General features: G+C 44.7%; 1 non-coding gene across 1 annotated transcript; it reads left to right on the top strand.

Annotated features, from left to right (window-relative positions):
• Positions 1–16545: 16545 nt before the first annotated feature.
• trnav-cac (transfer RNA valine (anticodon CAC)) lies at positions 16546–16618 on the top strand. Its single transcript has one exon. It is a non-coding gene; the product is annotated as a tRNA-Val (tRNA).

Genomic DNA, 16618 nt, shown 5'->3' with positions numbered 1-16618 from the left:
GGATAAGATTGGTTTTCAAGAGTAGAATTTCGATGTCTGAAGGACAAAAATGGACCCCCAGCTAAAGAAGGAGCTATTAGGAGAGATGACAAAAGTTTGAAGCAAGAAATAGGTTTCATGAAAGGTCTGAAAGAAGGAAAGAACATGCCTTTATAAAGCACTATTCAAGGTGTCAGGACGCCCAAAACAGTCAATGAAGTACATTGTGAAGTGCAGTCACTGTGGTAATGTCGGAAACGTGACAGACAATTGGCACCAAGCAACATCCCACATACTGCAATGAGATAAATGGCCAGAAAATCGGCTTGAGTAATGTTGGTTGAGGGATAAATATTTGCCAGGACACCGGAAAGAAGTCCCCTGCACTTTTTCGAATATTGCTGTGGGATCTTTTACATCTATCTGAGAGGGTAGATGGGCCCTCGTTTTAACGTATCCTTCTGTTGGCACCTCCGACAGTACAGCGCTCCCACAGTACTGCCCCTCCAACAGTACCGAGCTCCCGCAGCACTGACCATCCAACAGAGTGCCACTCCCTCAGTACTGACTCTCCAACAGTGCAAAACTCCCTCAATACTGTGTCTCTGACAGTGTCGCACTCCTTCAGTACTAACCCGCCGACAGTGTAGCACTCCCTCAGTACTAACCCTCCGACAGTGTAGCACTCCTTCAGTACTAACCCTCCGACAGTGTCGCACTCCCTCAGTACTAACCCTCCGACAGTGTCGCACTCCTTCAGTACTAACCCTCCGACAGTGTCGCACTCCCTCAGTACTAACCCTCCGACAGTGTCGCACTCCTTCAGTACTAACCCTCCGACAGTGTCGCACTCCCTCAGTACTAACCCTCCGACAGTGTCGCACTCCTTCAGTACTAACCCGCCGACAGTGTAGCACTCCCTCAGTACTAACCCTCCGACAGTGTAGCACTCCCTCAGTACTAACCCTCCGACAGTGTAGCACTCGCTCAGTACTAACCCGCCGACAGTGTAGCACTCCCTCAGTACTAACCCTCCGACAGTGTCGCACTCCCTCAGTACTAACCCTCCGACAGTGTAGCACTCCCTCAGTACTGATCCTCAACAGTACTGAGCTCCCACAGCACTGACCATCCAACAGAGTGCCAGTCCCTCAGTACTGACCCTCCGACAGTGCAGCACTTCCTAAGTACTGACTCTCCGACAGTGCAGCACTCCCTCATTACTGACCCTCCGACTGTGTAACGCTCCCTCAGTACTGACTCTCCCACAATTCAAAACTCCCACAGTACTGACCCTCCGAAAATGCAGCACTCCCTCAGTACTGACCATCCGACATTGCAACATTCCCTCGGTACTGACCGCCCGACAATGCAGCACTCCTTCAGGACTGAGCCTCTGACAGTATTACACTCCCTCAGTCGTGACTTTTCGACAGTGCACCACGACCTCACTACTAACCTGTACTGGTGGCCCCTCAGTACTGCACTGCAGTGTCAGCCTGGATTATGTGTTCAAGTCTCTGATATTGGACTTCAATGCACAGCTTTCTAACTCACAGATGAGACTGCTACCAATGATCCAGTCTGACACCTGAAAGGAGGAGAGGGAGATGGAGGGGCTTCGGGAGGGCATTCAGGAGCGTGGCCATGGCTGAAGGCACGGCTTTCAAAAATATGACAAATGGACTGCGGATGCATAAGTGGCCAGAGGTGGAGGAGTAGAGTGTTTGGGACGGGCTGTCGGACTGGGGAGTTTACAGAGATAGGGAGGTTTGAGACTCTGATTCAATTAAGTGTAAGAAAGAATAAAAATAAATTACAGGCTTAGGAGACTGGAATCCAATGCAGGTCAGTAAGGGCTTCGGTGGTTGGTGAGCAACCAATCAAAAAGCCAGGGATGGGGATGGAATCTCTGGCAAGGATGTGGAGATTTTGGGGCCAAAGGTCATGACACCCCAATTTTTAATTGGAGGAACTGGTGGCTCATTTAAAACAGAATGTGGGTCTGACAACACAAACACATTGGAAGGGTCAAGAGAGGCGGTGGATTTGTCAGCGTCCATCTGAAAGCTGGTCTATGTCTGCGGACTGTGTCACCAAAGGGCAGCATGCAGACGAGGAAGAGGAGGGAGCCAAGGATTGAACCTTTAGAAACATCAGAGATAACGGTGATAGGGTGGGAAGAGAAGCTTCTCCTGGCTATGATCAAATAAGAACATAAGAACATAAGAAATAGGAGCAGGAGTAGGCCAATCGGCCCCTCGAGCCTGCTCCGCCATGCAATAAGATCATGGCTCATCTGATCCTCACCTCAAATCTAAATTCATGTCCAATTTCCTGCCCGCTCCCCGTAACCCCTAATTCCCTTTACTTCTAGGAAACTGTCTATTTCTGTTTTTAATTTGTTTAATGATGTAGCTTACACATCTTCCTCGGGCAGCAAATTCCACAGACAGAGGTGAGTGGAACCAAGTGAGGGAAGTCCCACCAAAAGACGCCAGTGTCTGATGAATGAAAAGGCGACGGGTGAGTTGTCTGTCGGTATGGAGACGGGGATGGGTGGTCCATGGAGGGTTTTAAATCCAAGGATGAGGGTTTCAAATTTAAGGGATATGTAACTGGGAGCCAGTGAGGGTCAGTGAGGCCGAGCAGGACCTGGTGCTGGTTGGACACAGACTACAGAGTTTTGGACGAGCTCACGTTTATGGAAGGTGGGGGTTGGGTGGCCGGCCATGAGTGCATTGGAGGAATGGAGTCTGGAGGGGACAGAGGCATTGATGAGGGTTTTAATGGCAATGGGCTGAGGAAGGAATGCAGGCGGGTGAGGGAATCACGGGGCCTTTGCGATGTAGGTCAAATCAGGTCATGAGCTCAGCTCGGTGGTACACGGGACCAATGTTACTGGAGCCGTTAACAAATGTAAAATAAACGGATAAACTTCTGCAGTAAAATAGCGGAGAGAGGAATGTCAATTGGACACGTTCAGTGTCCGTCCCCTCATATCACCCACAGTCATTTCTAGGCTGCAATCCTCAACCTGCCCTTTAACTGTCCTCGTGTGAGAGACTCACAATTCATATTTTAACTGGGAAACTGCAGGAACAGAGTGAAACGGGTCTGCTTGTGTCCCTGGATTCAGTCTACACTGCGGAGAAATCGGTAACATTTATAAATGAATCACCAGGAGTGAACTTGGTCAACAAAATTATACAAAAACTGTAAATGGACCAGCTCATTATTATTGGATCAGTCCTGTATGAGAACAGATTTAAACTTTATTCCTGAGAGAGGTCTGATTAAGATAATAACCTGGACTTTGAGATGTGTTTTATTCACCACATTATTTACATCGGAGTCAAAGCTGCTGATGCAATGCATTTGTTCAAGTCATTGTAACTAATAGCAATGATCAGGAGTATAACCGTGTCAGTGGAGACCTATCCCCTGTATATATCAGGGCTTGTTGGCATCATTCTGGGTTGACTGCGGGATCACCGGGGACACTGTGTTGGCGACTTGCCGCCATCTGACCAAGATGGCGGCGGCGCGGCCGCCTTTTTTCCAAAAGGTTGGCCGCGCTGGCCTCCATTTTGTCCAAGCCTGGCTGCCGTACCTGCAGCCGTGCTGCCCCTGTGCAAATGCACTTCAAAATATATCAATACATCATAAATATATCGGTGATATAAACATATTATAAATACAATCTGTTGTTGTTGTTGTTGTTGTTGTTGTTGTTGGTCTGAAGATAAAGACCACCACTCTGGCATGACTGGGTGCAAGCTGGGAACCCTGGCTGCACCCTGGCATCATTCTGGGTTGACTGCGGGATCACTGGGGACACTCTGTTGGCTGCTTGCTGCCATCTGACCAAGATGGCGGCGGCGCAGCCGCCTTTTTTCCAAAAGGTTGACCGCGCTGTCCTCCAATTTATCCAAGGTGTCCGTCCCCTAATATCACCCACAGTCATTTCTAGGCTGCAATCCTCAACCTGCCCTTTAACTGTCCTCGTGTCAGAGACTCACAATTCATATTTTAACTGGGAAACTGCAGGAACAGAGTGAAACGGGTCTGCTTGTGTCCCTGGATTCAGTGCACAATGCGGAGACATCTGTCTAAATTATAAATGAAACACCAGGAGTGAACATGGTCAATATAGTTATATAAAAACTGTAAATGAAGCCGTTTATTATTGTTGGATCAGTCCTGTATGAGAACAGATTTAAACTTCATTCCTGAGAGAGGTCTGATTAAGTAATATCGTGGACTTTGAGATGTTTGTGTTTTATTCACCACATTATTTACATCGGAATCAAAGCTGCAGATGTAATGTGTTTGTTAAACTGACTGTAACTGATAGCTATGATCAGAAGTATAACCGTGTCAGTGGAGACTTCTCCCCTGTATAAATCAGGGCTTGTTGGAATGGATCAGCTCAGAGTGCCTGCCGGAGCTGCGGTTTCCAGGCCAACAGAAGTCAGTGCTTCTCACAGAAATGGAATATCCAGTAATCTATCAGATACAACGTATTCATTATCCTGTTCTTGCATCCATTGGAGTTCCGGGTAAGCCGTTATCTCAGCTGTTAATGGTGTAAATCGGTGTTAACTCTGCTGCTGCACTTGGAAAATTGTTTTTTTTCCCTACATATTTTACACAGTCACTTGTTCTGTTCTATTGGTTGAATGATGGAATGTGTTAAGTCTCTGCTCTTTCGGTATTGAGGCGCTGCATTATATCTGTCATGAATTTGTCGATCCAACACTGGCATTGTTACTGCATTATTCTCTGTGCTGAATGTATTGGGCTAAGAGTTGGTATCAGACCATCAGGAGCTGATAACAGTTTCTTGTTGTGGAACTAAGCTGTCCTGGAATATGTTTTCATCAATGTGTTTTCAGTGATTGATAATGAGACAGCTCAAGGTCTCAGTGTTACAAGGAGACAGTGCAATGTCCTCCCTCCCCAATAATATGCTTCAGTTTAACTGGGATTTCAATGTATTTATTGGTGATCACTGTTATGATGCCGCTTCAGATGTCTGGTTACTGAACTGGGTTTGCTGCTGACTCTTTCACATCTCCTTCTCTGCTTCACTGTGGATGAATTCACTGAGTGTCACTGGGCTTCACTGTAAAATGAAATGTTTTGATGTTTTGTGGTCTCAATTTGCACTGTCCCTGTTGGAATCAGAAGCCCTTCTATGCACCTGTAGGTTATAAGTATGATGTTGGCGTTTTGTAAATTGAACAATCCCGCCATCTATCCCTATATCCTATAATTACTGGAGAAGGAATCTCAATTATTGTGAGATCTCCCTCGGAGAGGGATTAGATTCTGTTTATTCTACGATTTGTAGATGAAGTGAACAGTGTCGGTGAACAGGTGGAGAATTGGATGATCTGTAGAAACATTAAACTATTCCACAGAGGCTTCACTATTTAACAAACTAATACTGACAATAGGATCGGTGGAACACGGGGCTGGTGAACAGAATGCAGGCACAGGATGATAGGATTTAATCGGATATGAAAATGGACTTGAGAAAGAGAGTGGAGTGAGTGATAGAGAGGGCGACTGAGAGGGAAAGCGAAAAGGCTGTGGTGTGAATAATTCATCAGAATGAGCTGCTGAAACTTCCAGTACAATTAAACTTAGAAAAAAATGACGTGAATGTGTTATTATGAAGTGGTCAGATTGGATGAGTTTTTATTGTGGGACTCGCTCCTCATGTTTATCTCCCTGTCAGGTCCTCAGTCTGTTTTTGTGAATGTTCCTTGTTTTCCAACTTTACACTAAATATAATTACAATTTGCTGAAAAAAATATAATCAGAAATGTCTTGATCGTAATGAATTGTTCGGATACAGTACGTTAAAGTTAGATGAATTCAATAAACAACGAGGTTGATTTAATGAATACTTTTAAATTTAATTTCAAGTAAATTACAAAGTAAATTTATTGTACACATTTTGTAACGACACAGGTTGCCTGATATCAATAACCACGGAACTGAACTGTTGAATGTATTAGTTGGATTGTGTTAGTGGGACCGATAGATTAGATTTCCTCTCACACTCTGCTGCAGTCTCTCCCTGTGAATCCCAGGATCTCCTCTCACTGCATTGAATCCTCTGTCTCCTCATCCGTTGCTTCAGTTTGTCCACTTTCCCAAACCATCTGCTCCTGACTCCTCTCCAGCTCCTACATGTCCTTTTCCTTGTCTCCCTCCCAATCTCACTCACTCGCTCGGTCTCCAGCTGCCTTTCCCGTTTAGTGGCAGCCACTGTCGGCTCTCTTAACCCAGAAAAATAAACGAGCTGTACCTCCCCCTGTCCCCTCACAGTCCCCACACTTCCCCCTTTGTCCCGTCAGTCTGAAGCCCAAATCCGGCTTTAATCCGCTGGATTCCCGGTGTGTAAAACCCCTTCTCGCTTCCCCACCGGCACTGCACCCTCACTCAGCCCTTCCAGTGGATCCGGTGCTCACTTTATTCACTCTCTGTATCCATCTCCCCATTGATTATTGATCATTGTGTTCAAAAACATCTCTCTGCCCGAAAGTGCTGCCCAGGTCAATCAATCACTTTCCACCCTTCGATGCAGCAACAAAGCTGGAAATTTCACCCCAGATCCTCTCAAACTGCTGCTTTGTCTCCAGGTCTGATCAGTAATTTCTCAGCTTCCTTTTCTCTCTCTTGCAGTTAACTTGGTGGCGATTGTGATCCTGCTCCGAGGAAAGTGCGGTCTCTCCAAATGTATCAGTGTCTACCTGGTGGGAATGGCAGTGGCCGATCTCATGGTCATTATCGCTGATCCGATATTGAGGGTGATTAATTTGATGTATTTCCCAGTGTCATTCCTGTTCATTACTCCCATGTGCAGTTTTATTGCCTTCTTGAGTACTGCAGCCACTGTTGTTTCTGTCTGGTTCACAGTCGCTTTCACCTTTGATCGATTTGTGGCCATTTGTTGTGTGAAGCTGAAAACTAAATATTGCACCGAGAGAACGGCGGCTGTGGTTCTAGGAACAGTGAGTGTGCTGGGCTGTTCAGAGAGTGTCCCCACGTACTTTATATATGAACCTGTATATATAATTGATAATGTTCCCTGGTTTTGTGATATTAAACTGAGCTTCCGTGCTTCCCCCGCATGGACCGTATTTGAGATGTTTCACATCATTTTAACCCCTTGTGTCCCGTTCTGTCTGATTTTAGTGCTCAATGTTCTGACGGTCAGGCGTATTTTAATCTCCAGTCGAGTCCGCAAGGGACTCCGGGGCCGCAGCAATGGAGAGAATCAGAGTGATCCAGAGATGGAGAACCGAAAGAAATCCATCATTTTACTCTTCAGTATCTCGGGCAGTTTTATACTGTTGTGGATGACAAAGGTTGTCTTTTCCATTTATCTGCGAATTGCAGACATTCGGTATTATTATTCCGACTCTGACCCTGGTTATATCACACAAAACACAGCAATGATGCTGCAGCTCCTCAGTTCCTGCACAAACACGTGTATTTACGTCCTGACCCAGACAAAATTCAGAGAGGAGCTGAAGAACGCGGTGAAATACCCACTCAATCTAATTGTTAAATTGGTGAAATCATAGAAAGAGCTGAAGGGTTTCAAGCACTAGAACTAAATCCCATTTCATACTCCATCCCCTACATTTCCCGGGGGATGGAAAGTACATTTTATATTAGCAACACAGAAATATGAAATGATCTTAAATCTAATTCTGAGATTATATTTTATTGATAATCTGACCCATTGAGGCAGCATTTGCTTTGCAGATGATCAGTGAATTGTTGTTCAAAATGACAGCACTAAAGAGCGCAGCTGGACTTTAATTAACTGACCGCAAGGCAAAATGGGCAAAGCTGGAAATCAAAGTCACTTCTGTGGATCTGATCAGGATGTGTGTACTTCACATAAATGGTGAGAGAGAGCGAGAGAGGAAGGGAGAGAGAGAGGGGAGACAGAGAGAGGGACAGAGAGAGAGAGAGGGGAGGGGGAGAACGAGAGACAGAGAGTGAGAAAGAGGGAGTGAGGGTGCTAGAAAGAGGGAGAGAAAGGGAGAGGCAATTAGAGAGAGACAGAGACAGAGAGAGGGAGACAGAGAGAATGAGAGAGGTAGAGGCAGAGACAAAGAGAGTTGGGGAGAGACAGGGAGTGAGAGACAGAGAAAGAGAGACAAAGGGGAAGAGAGAGGGGAAAGGCGAGAGAGGGAGAGAGAGTGGGGGAGAGAGAGAGGGGGAGAAAGAAGGAGAGGCAGAGAGACAGAGAGGGAGATATAGAGAGAGGGAAGCGTGGGAAAGAGAGAGACAGAGAGAGAGAGAGAGAGAGAGTGGCACATAGAGAGACCGAGAGAGAGACAGAGAGAGAGACCAGGAGAAAGACAAAGAGAGAGGCAGGGAGAGAGAGACACAGAGAGAGTGAGAGAGAGAGGGCAGAGAGAGGGAGAGAAAGAAATAGATAGAGAGGCAGAGGGAGAGAGAGGAGAGCCAGAGAGAAGAACAGCCAGAGAGAGAACATAAGGACAAAATATATGTACCAATTATGTACCAGAAATAAAGAGGGGCAGAGACAGAGTTACTCAGAGACGGAGAGAAATAAAGAGTAAGTTATTAAGACAAGAGAGACAGATAAAGAGAGAAAGAAAGCATATATATATATATATATATATATATATATATATGTACTTATAATATATATAGATATAAAATGAGCGAGAGAGGCACTGCTAAATAATTACAAAGTGATAGGAGAGGAGAAGTAAATAGACAGAAGAAATCAATTCGAAATAACTAGAGACTGAGGGAGAGTCAGTGCAGGCGAGTGTCAGACATAAAACGACAAAGAGAAAGAGAAAAAGAGGAAGAAAATAGAAAAGTGGAGAGAGGAGGAGAAATACAAATATTAAAACAGAGACTGAGAAAGATGGAATGAAATACAGAAACAGAGGCAAAGAAGAGTTCGAGAAGTCAAATAGAAACAGAGAGAAAGAAGGAGACAGAATGAGAGCTGGAGAGAGTGAGAAGCAAACAGAATGAAATAAAGACAGATGGAAAGGGAAGGAGGAAGAGACAGATAGAAAGAAGGAAAAGGGAAAAGTAGATCCACAGAGAGAAACAAAGATAGAGGTGATGCCAGGAGGCTGCACACTAAAGTCACTCAGCCTTGTGTACCTGACACTAACCATTACTTACTGCAGGAGTTTCCCAGCTGCTCTGTGCAGTAAAAAATCATCTGATCAACGAAAGCCTGAGACTAAATCGGCTTCAGCATGTCTGAAGGAAAACGACGATTAAAAGGAGGGAGGACTGTTAAAAGGATTGTTACTGACACGTTGTGAAAGATCACACAGCAGAGGATAGATCCCCATAGCAATAAGAACGATTGCAGGAGGGCTGGAGACGGTTTGAACTCCTGCCGGCTTGACTTGGCTACGTTGTGGACACTGAAAGAAAACAAGTGAAGTGTCAATCAATCATGGGTTGTATTTGTAGGAACCTATTTTTGATAAGCTAACGTCCCAGAGATGTGGTTCTATGTTACAAAGAAGCTGGGCAGAAGTTGAGTGGGGAGAGACGCAGATCCACCACTGCTGCTCCAAACTCACCTTTCGCTTCCTGGCAGCACCACCTCACCTGGAATCTTCCTAACTGCTCGCTACCTCCCAGCTTGATGCCTCGATGCAGGTTTACAGATTGCCTGTGAAGCAGATGACCTGGATAAAAGAGAAAGATAGGCTGCACTACAACGGTATCCATCAAGACGCCTGGAATCTTCCAGGCAAGCTTGAGTCAACCATGAGGATATAACTTTCGTTATCAGCTTAGTCGAAGATAGACATTGGATTTCCAAACGGTTATGTATTTTGGGAATTCAGAATGTGTAGTTTTATTGGTGTAAAAGCAATTCTAAATCGGGTACAATCCCCAGATGTTGATTAAATTCTAATGTAAATTTTTCTAGTGTATTATGAATAATAAATGATTGTTTTGTTCATAAAGCCATGGTTTGTGCCTGAAGTTTCTTTAGGAGAAAGAGCCCATTATTTAAACATAAATTTTAACCTTTTGGAGATAAAAAGGCACTGCCCCAAATTAAAGTGTAAAATCACTTTTCACCTTTTTATTCCTCCATCTGTACCATGTGTAACTTTCCCAGTGAACTGCTGGGATTCTGTAATAAATCACAATGTACTCTTACTCCTTCTGCTGTCTTACTAAACTGGACAGGGTCCCGCAGCACTCTCCTGCTCTGTTACTGTTACAAATACTGTTATTGTTTCAGATTAAAGAAAAATATGAATAATGGAGAAATTAACCAAATCCGAGATCAGAACTACATTCAGATTGAGTCCAATTTTACTCTGATTTATTTAATAGAAGCTAGACTTACAGACACTACACAAAATGACTCATTGGACCTTTCCTCCGAATGTCTGGTCTCTCCTTCTCCGGAAGCATTACGTCCAAATAACCAAATGTTAATCCATTTTTTTGCAGATGTTCACATTTTGGTCTTTCATTCCCTCACTGCTCCGCTGTCTTTGTGTTAAACACCAGCTAGTGCCATTCTCACTCCGTTTGTATCTTTAACTATAGTTCAACAGTGATTTAACAGGAGCAGCAAGTGAACCCTCTCCGTATCTCACACCATAACAAGCTTCATCTTGCCCCTCAGTAAGATGGCTGCGTTATTGGCGGCCATTGGGTTTGAGGATCAAGGCGGCCATTTTGTTTAAGCTTCATGGCGGCCAATTTGTTCAATATGACCATCTTGTCCCCCAGTAATTTGGCCGCCTTGCCCCTCAGTTAAATGGCAGCCTTGCCCCTCAGTATGATGTCCAGCTTGCCCCTCAGTAAGATGTCCAGCTTGCCCCTCAGTATGATGTCCAGCTTGCCCCTCAGTAAGATGACTGCCTTACTGGTGTCCATTTTGTTTCCGGTTCATGGCATTGAAGTTGTTGTTCATAGATTTAAGGTTTCATAGTAACTATGGCAGAGCGGAGGCCTTTCGCCCCACTGTGCCTGTGCCAGCTCTTTGAAACGGCTGTCCAATTCGTCCAATTTCCCCCTTTGATCTTTCCCCACATCCTTTATGGAGGCTTTGTAACAGTAGTTGTATTATGCAAATACATATATATGTAATAATGCAAATTTATGTTGTAGTAGTTGCTGTAAGATATAAATACAAATTGTTATCGATAAAGATTGTCTCTCAATCTTTTACGACTTAGATTCTTCTCCTTTATAAACTGGGCTTTGTTTCTGTGTAATTGAATGCTGCTGAGAGATTGTCCCTGTAACTGAGTGAGGGATCATGCTGTGTGTTAGGTATTTTAAAAAAACGTTTTGCTTTGGCTCTTTTAAATGTCATGAATTTGTTTGAAATCTTTCGCTGATTGGATAAAGCCACAAACTGTAAGTTGACCACAAACTACAGGCTTTCTCTCCACAGGGCACTGACCGAGGCCTTCACCACAGGCTGCACCCAATGAGACTCACGTGAGATTTGTCTGGGTCACTGTGGGATCATTGGGACCACTGTGGGGTCACAGGTAGTTGTGGGATCACTGGGATACTGCAGGTTCACTGGGGTATTTTGGGATCACTGGGACACTGTGGGATCACTGGGACACTGTGGATCAATGGGGCAATATCACTGGGTGCACTGTGGGATTACTTGGTCACTGTGGGAACACTGTGGGATATTTAATTACCTAGATGGGCCGAATGGCCTGTTTCTGTGACGTGCTGAATTCTATGTAATATTTATATAAAGATATCTTGTATTGTATTTTATACAAAAGAAGTAGCTGTTGTAAAACAGAAAGAGTAGTCGGGCCGAATGGACACTGTACTGTGCTGTACTGTACATTCGATGTTAAATATATATACATATAATATTTGATTATATATTGTATTATATTTTTTACTCCAGAAGTTGTTGTCAAATAAGAAATTCAGGGGAACTTCTTTACCCAGATGGGCCGAATGGCCTGTTTCTGTGCCGTGCTGTATTCTATGTAAAATATATATCAAGAAATGTACGGGGTTAAATTCGATATCCCCCGAATCCGGGCGCGGGGGTCGATTAACCCCCACGTGATTAACCTGAACCCGGTCGTTGAGATGCAGACAGTCGGTGAGATTGGTGCTGCCTGGTGATTTACCTGATTCCTGTGAGCAGTCAGGCCTGGCTGCGCTGTTGAGCGGCTTCTCACCAGCAGGGGGCCCCGATATTTCGTCAGTGGTCAGCACCTCTTCAAGGCAGCCTTCACCTCTTAAAGGCAGGTTGCACCTCGCAAAGTCAAACATTTGATTCAGATACAAACCTCCGGGGTCATTTCGTCTCGTACAGTTTTGATTGGTAGCTTCTTTTGAATTAAACAGGCCATTGCTTAAAATGACTGGATCCCAGTCACTGTTTTGCAGCCATTTTCCAGCCTGTCTTTTCCAAACTGGTGAGTCTGTTTGGAATCTCTGAGAATGTTAATCAAGTCGACAGTTTCCATAGTTTGTGAGAAAAAGACAACACAGAACCAGGATGTTCGAAAGTTCGGTCACAGTTTCGTATAGTATTTGTGAATTATTTATTATTTTCTTTTCCATTAAGGATCTGGTCGAGCTTTACAGTAAAACTGTTGCCTTGCTGCTACTATTTGTTTGTCCTCTTAGTGTTTCATCAATTTGTTTGTCAGTTAAAGTCGAAAACAAGGTCCAGTGTAGTGTGAATCTGTCACCCTCTGAAGAGCAGGCACTATCAGACACTGGATAGAACGAGTGGGCTGATATAATCTGAAGGGGTTTCACTGTTCATTACCTGGAGCCCTTCAAGTGTTACATTGATATCAGGACAAGCGGAAACACTGAGACATTGAGAGTGAAGCCTCACCTCACAGAGGAGATGCTTTTTCAAGCTAAGAAATACTGCTGATTTTAAATCAGCAAAATTTCACTTCATTAAAGTAGACAAAAAGGCAAATATATCTGAACTGTCTCCATTATCTGAAAAACACGGATATTTTACTGATCGGGTAATAATGGTCTTGTTCAAACTGTACAAAATAAAAATCAATTGTGATCTTTTTAAAATAATGAACTGATTTAAAGCATTCTCCAACCAAACAAAAGCACCAAGCATTCCCAGGACAATGAGAGATTATATGAGTGGGCAAAACTGTGGCAAATGGAGTTCAATGTCGGGAAATGTGAGGTCATCCACTTCGGATCTAAGAAAGATAGATCAGAGTGTTTTCTAAATAGTGAGGAGCTCGAAACTGTGGGGGAGCAGAGAGATTTAGGGGTCCAAGTGCAGAGATGATTAAAAGCTAGTGGACATTTGCAAAAATAATTAACAAGGCTAATAGAATGTCGGCCTTTATTTCAAGAGGGCTGGAATATAAAGGGGTGGAAGTTATGTTCCAGCTGTACAGAGCTCTGGTTAGACCCCATCTGGAGGGCTGCATTCAGTTCTGGGCACTGACCCTCAGGAAGGATATATTGGCCTTGGAAGGGCTGCAGCACAGATGCAACAGAATGATAATGGGTCTAAAAGCGTTAAATTATGAGGACAGGTTGAATTATCAAGGCTAGTATTCCCCTGAATATAGAAGATTAAGGTGTGATTGAATTGAGGTGTTTAAGATGATGAAAGGAGTTGATAGGGTAGATAGAGAGAAACTACTTCCTCTGTTGGGGGAGTCTAGAACAAAGGGGCATAACCTTAAAATTAGAGCTCGGCCGCCCAGGGGTGATGGTAGGAAGTTCTTCTTCACAAAAGGGTAGTGGAAATCTGGAATTCTCTCCCACAAAAGTCTGTTGAGGCTGGGGTCAATCCGAAATTTCAAAACGGAGATTGATAGACTTTTGTTCCGCAAGGTTATCGAGGATCAAGGAACCAAGGCGGGTAGTTGGAGTTAAGATACAGATCAGCCATGATCTAATTGAATGGCAGAACAGGTTGAGGAGCTGAATTGTCCACTCCTGTTCCTGTGTAACAGGCTCGTGTGGCTGAATGGACTCCTCTTGTTCCTATGTAACATGCTCGAGGGGCTGAATGGACTCATCTTGTTCCTATGTAACATGCGTGAGGGGCTGAAAGGCGTCCAGATCCTGTATAACAGTCTAGAAGGACTGAATGGCCTCCTTCTGTTCCATTGCAACAAGCTCGAGGGGCTTAATGGCCGAGTCCTATTCCAGTGTAATAGGCTCGAGGTGCTGAATGGCCTTCAGTTCCCGTATAACATGCTCGAGGGGCTGAATGGCCTGCTGCTGTTCCTATGCAACAGGCTTGAGGGGCTGATTGGCCTCCAGGTCTGGTGTAATGGGCTCGGGGCTGAATGGCCTCCTCCTGTTGATATCTGACAGGCCTGAATGGTTGGTTGGCGTCTAGTTCCTGTATAACAGGCTCGAAGGGCTGAATAGCCTCCTCCTGTTCCTATGTCATAGGCTTGAGGGTCTGTCTGGCCTCCAGTTCCGTTGTAATGGGCTCGAGGGGCTGGATGGCCTTCAGTTCCCGTTAACACGCTCGAGGGGCAGAGTGGCCTCCTCCTGTTCCTATGTAACAGGATTGAGGGGCTGATTGGCCACCAGATCTGGTGCAAGGTGCTCCAGGGGCTGAATGGCCTCCTCCTTTTGCTACCTGACAGGGTTGAACGGTTGATTGGTGTCTAGTTCTTGTATAACAGGCTCGAAGGGCTGAATGGCCTTCAGTTCCTGTATAACAGGCTCGATGGGCTGAATGGCCTCTTCTTGATTCTATGTAACAGGCTTGAGGGGATGATCGGCCTTCAGTAACGATGAAACGGGCTTGATGGGCTGTATGGCCTCCTCCTTTCCCTGTGCAGCAGCCGTGAAGGACTTGCCGCCATTTTGTCCAAGATGTCCCGCGAACTTGCCACCATTTTGTCTAAAAATTAGAGCCGGACCTTTCAGGAGCAAGATTAGAAAACATTTCTACACACAAAGGGTCGTAGAAGTTTGAAACTCTCTTCTACAAACGGCAATTGATACTAGCTCAGTTGCTAAATTTAGATCTGAGATAGATAGCTTTTTGGCAATGAAAGGTATTAAGGGATATGGACCAAAGGCGGGTATATGGAGTGAGATCACAGATCAGCCATGATCTTCTCAAACGGCGGAGCAGGAACGAGGAGCTGAATGGCCTACTCCTGTTCCTATGTTCCTATGATATTATTTATATGGAATTCCGGCAGGCATTTGATAAGGTTCCACACAAGAGACTGTTGGCAAAAATGAAAACACATGGATCTTGAGGCAATGTATTGACATGGATAGAGAATTGGTTCGGAGATGGGAGACAGAGAGTAGGGATAATGGGTACATACTCCAATTGGCAGGATGCGACTAGTGGTGTCCCCCAGGGATCTGTAACTGGGGTCTCAGCTTGTCACCATATTTATCAATGACTTAGATGAAGGAACAGAGAGTCGTATATCCAAGTTTGCTGATGACACTAAGTTAGGTGGTGCAGTAAGTAGTGTGGATGCGAGTGAAAAGTTGCAAAGGGACATTGATAGATTAAGTGAGTGGGAGAAACTATGGCAGATGGAGTTCAATGCGGGGTAATCCACTTTGGACCGATGGTCAGGGTATTTACCAAATGGTAAGAAGCTCGGAACTGTGGAGAAGCAGAGAGAATTAAAGGTTCATTTACATAAATCAGTAAAAGCTAACGGACGGGTCCAAAAATAATTTAAAAGGCTAACGGAGCGTTAGCCTTTATTTCAGGGGGCTGGAATATCAAGAAGTGGAAGTTATGTTCCAGTTATATAAAGCTCTGGTTGGACTGCGTCTGGAGTAACTGCGTTCAGTTTTGGACACTGCACCTCAGGAAGGATAGATTGGCCTTGGAGGGGTTGCAGAGCAGATTCACCAGAATGTTACCGGGGCTAAAAAGGTTGAATTATGAGGACAGGCTGCATAGATTGGGCTCGTCTTCCCTCGAGTATCGAAGATTGAGGGGCGGTCTGAGCGAGGTGTTTAACATGTTCAAATTATTCGATAGAATAGAGAGAGAGAATCAATTTCCTCTGGGGAATCAAGAACGAGGGGGACATAATCTTAAAATTAGAACCATGCTATTCAGGTTCGAAATCAGGAAGCACTTTTTTACACAAAGGGCAGTAGAAGTCTGGAACTCTGTCCCCCAAAAGGCTGTGGATGCTGGGGGTCAATTGAAGCTTTCAAGACTGAGATCGATAGATTTTTGTTGGGTAAGGGTATCGAGGGATAGCGAGCAAAGGCGGATAAATTGATTTGAGGTTCAGATCATCTCTGATCTAATTGAAGTGCGGAACTGGTTCAATGGGCTGAATGGCCTCCTCCTGTTCCCAATGGAAATGTTGAGAAAATGCTTTGTTGAGGCTGTGACGTCTGGGTCAACCCCTGTCCAAACAAGGCAGGTCACATTTGGGAGTTTAATAACTTTGAAATGAACATTTTTCTTTTGTGACTTGTGCAACTTCGATCAAGTGAATAGTTATGAATGAGAATCAATACAGTCATTCTAACTTCTGGCTGGTAAGCAGATCAGAGGTTTCCGTAGTGTAGTGGTTATCACGTGCGCCTCACACGCGAAAGGTTCCTGGTTCGATCCCGGGCGGAAACA

The sequence above is a fragment of the Heptranchias perlo genome, unplaced genomic scaffold, assembly GCF_035084215.1.
Source record: "Heptranchias perlo isolate sHepPer1 unplaced genomic scaffold, sHepPer1.hap1 HAP1_SCAFFOLD_50, whole genome shotgun sequence".
Classification (NCBI taxonomy): domain Eukaryota; kingdom Metazoa; phylum Chordata; class Chondrichthyes; order Hexanchiformes; family Hexanchidae; genus Heptranchias; species Heptranchias perlo.
This window is presented reverse-complemented; position numbering and strand designations above follow the sequence as displayed.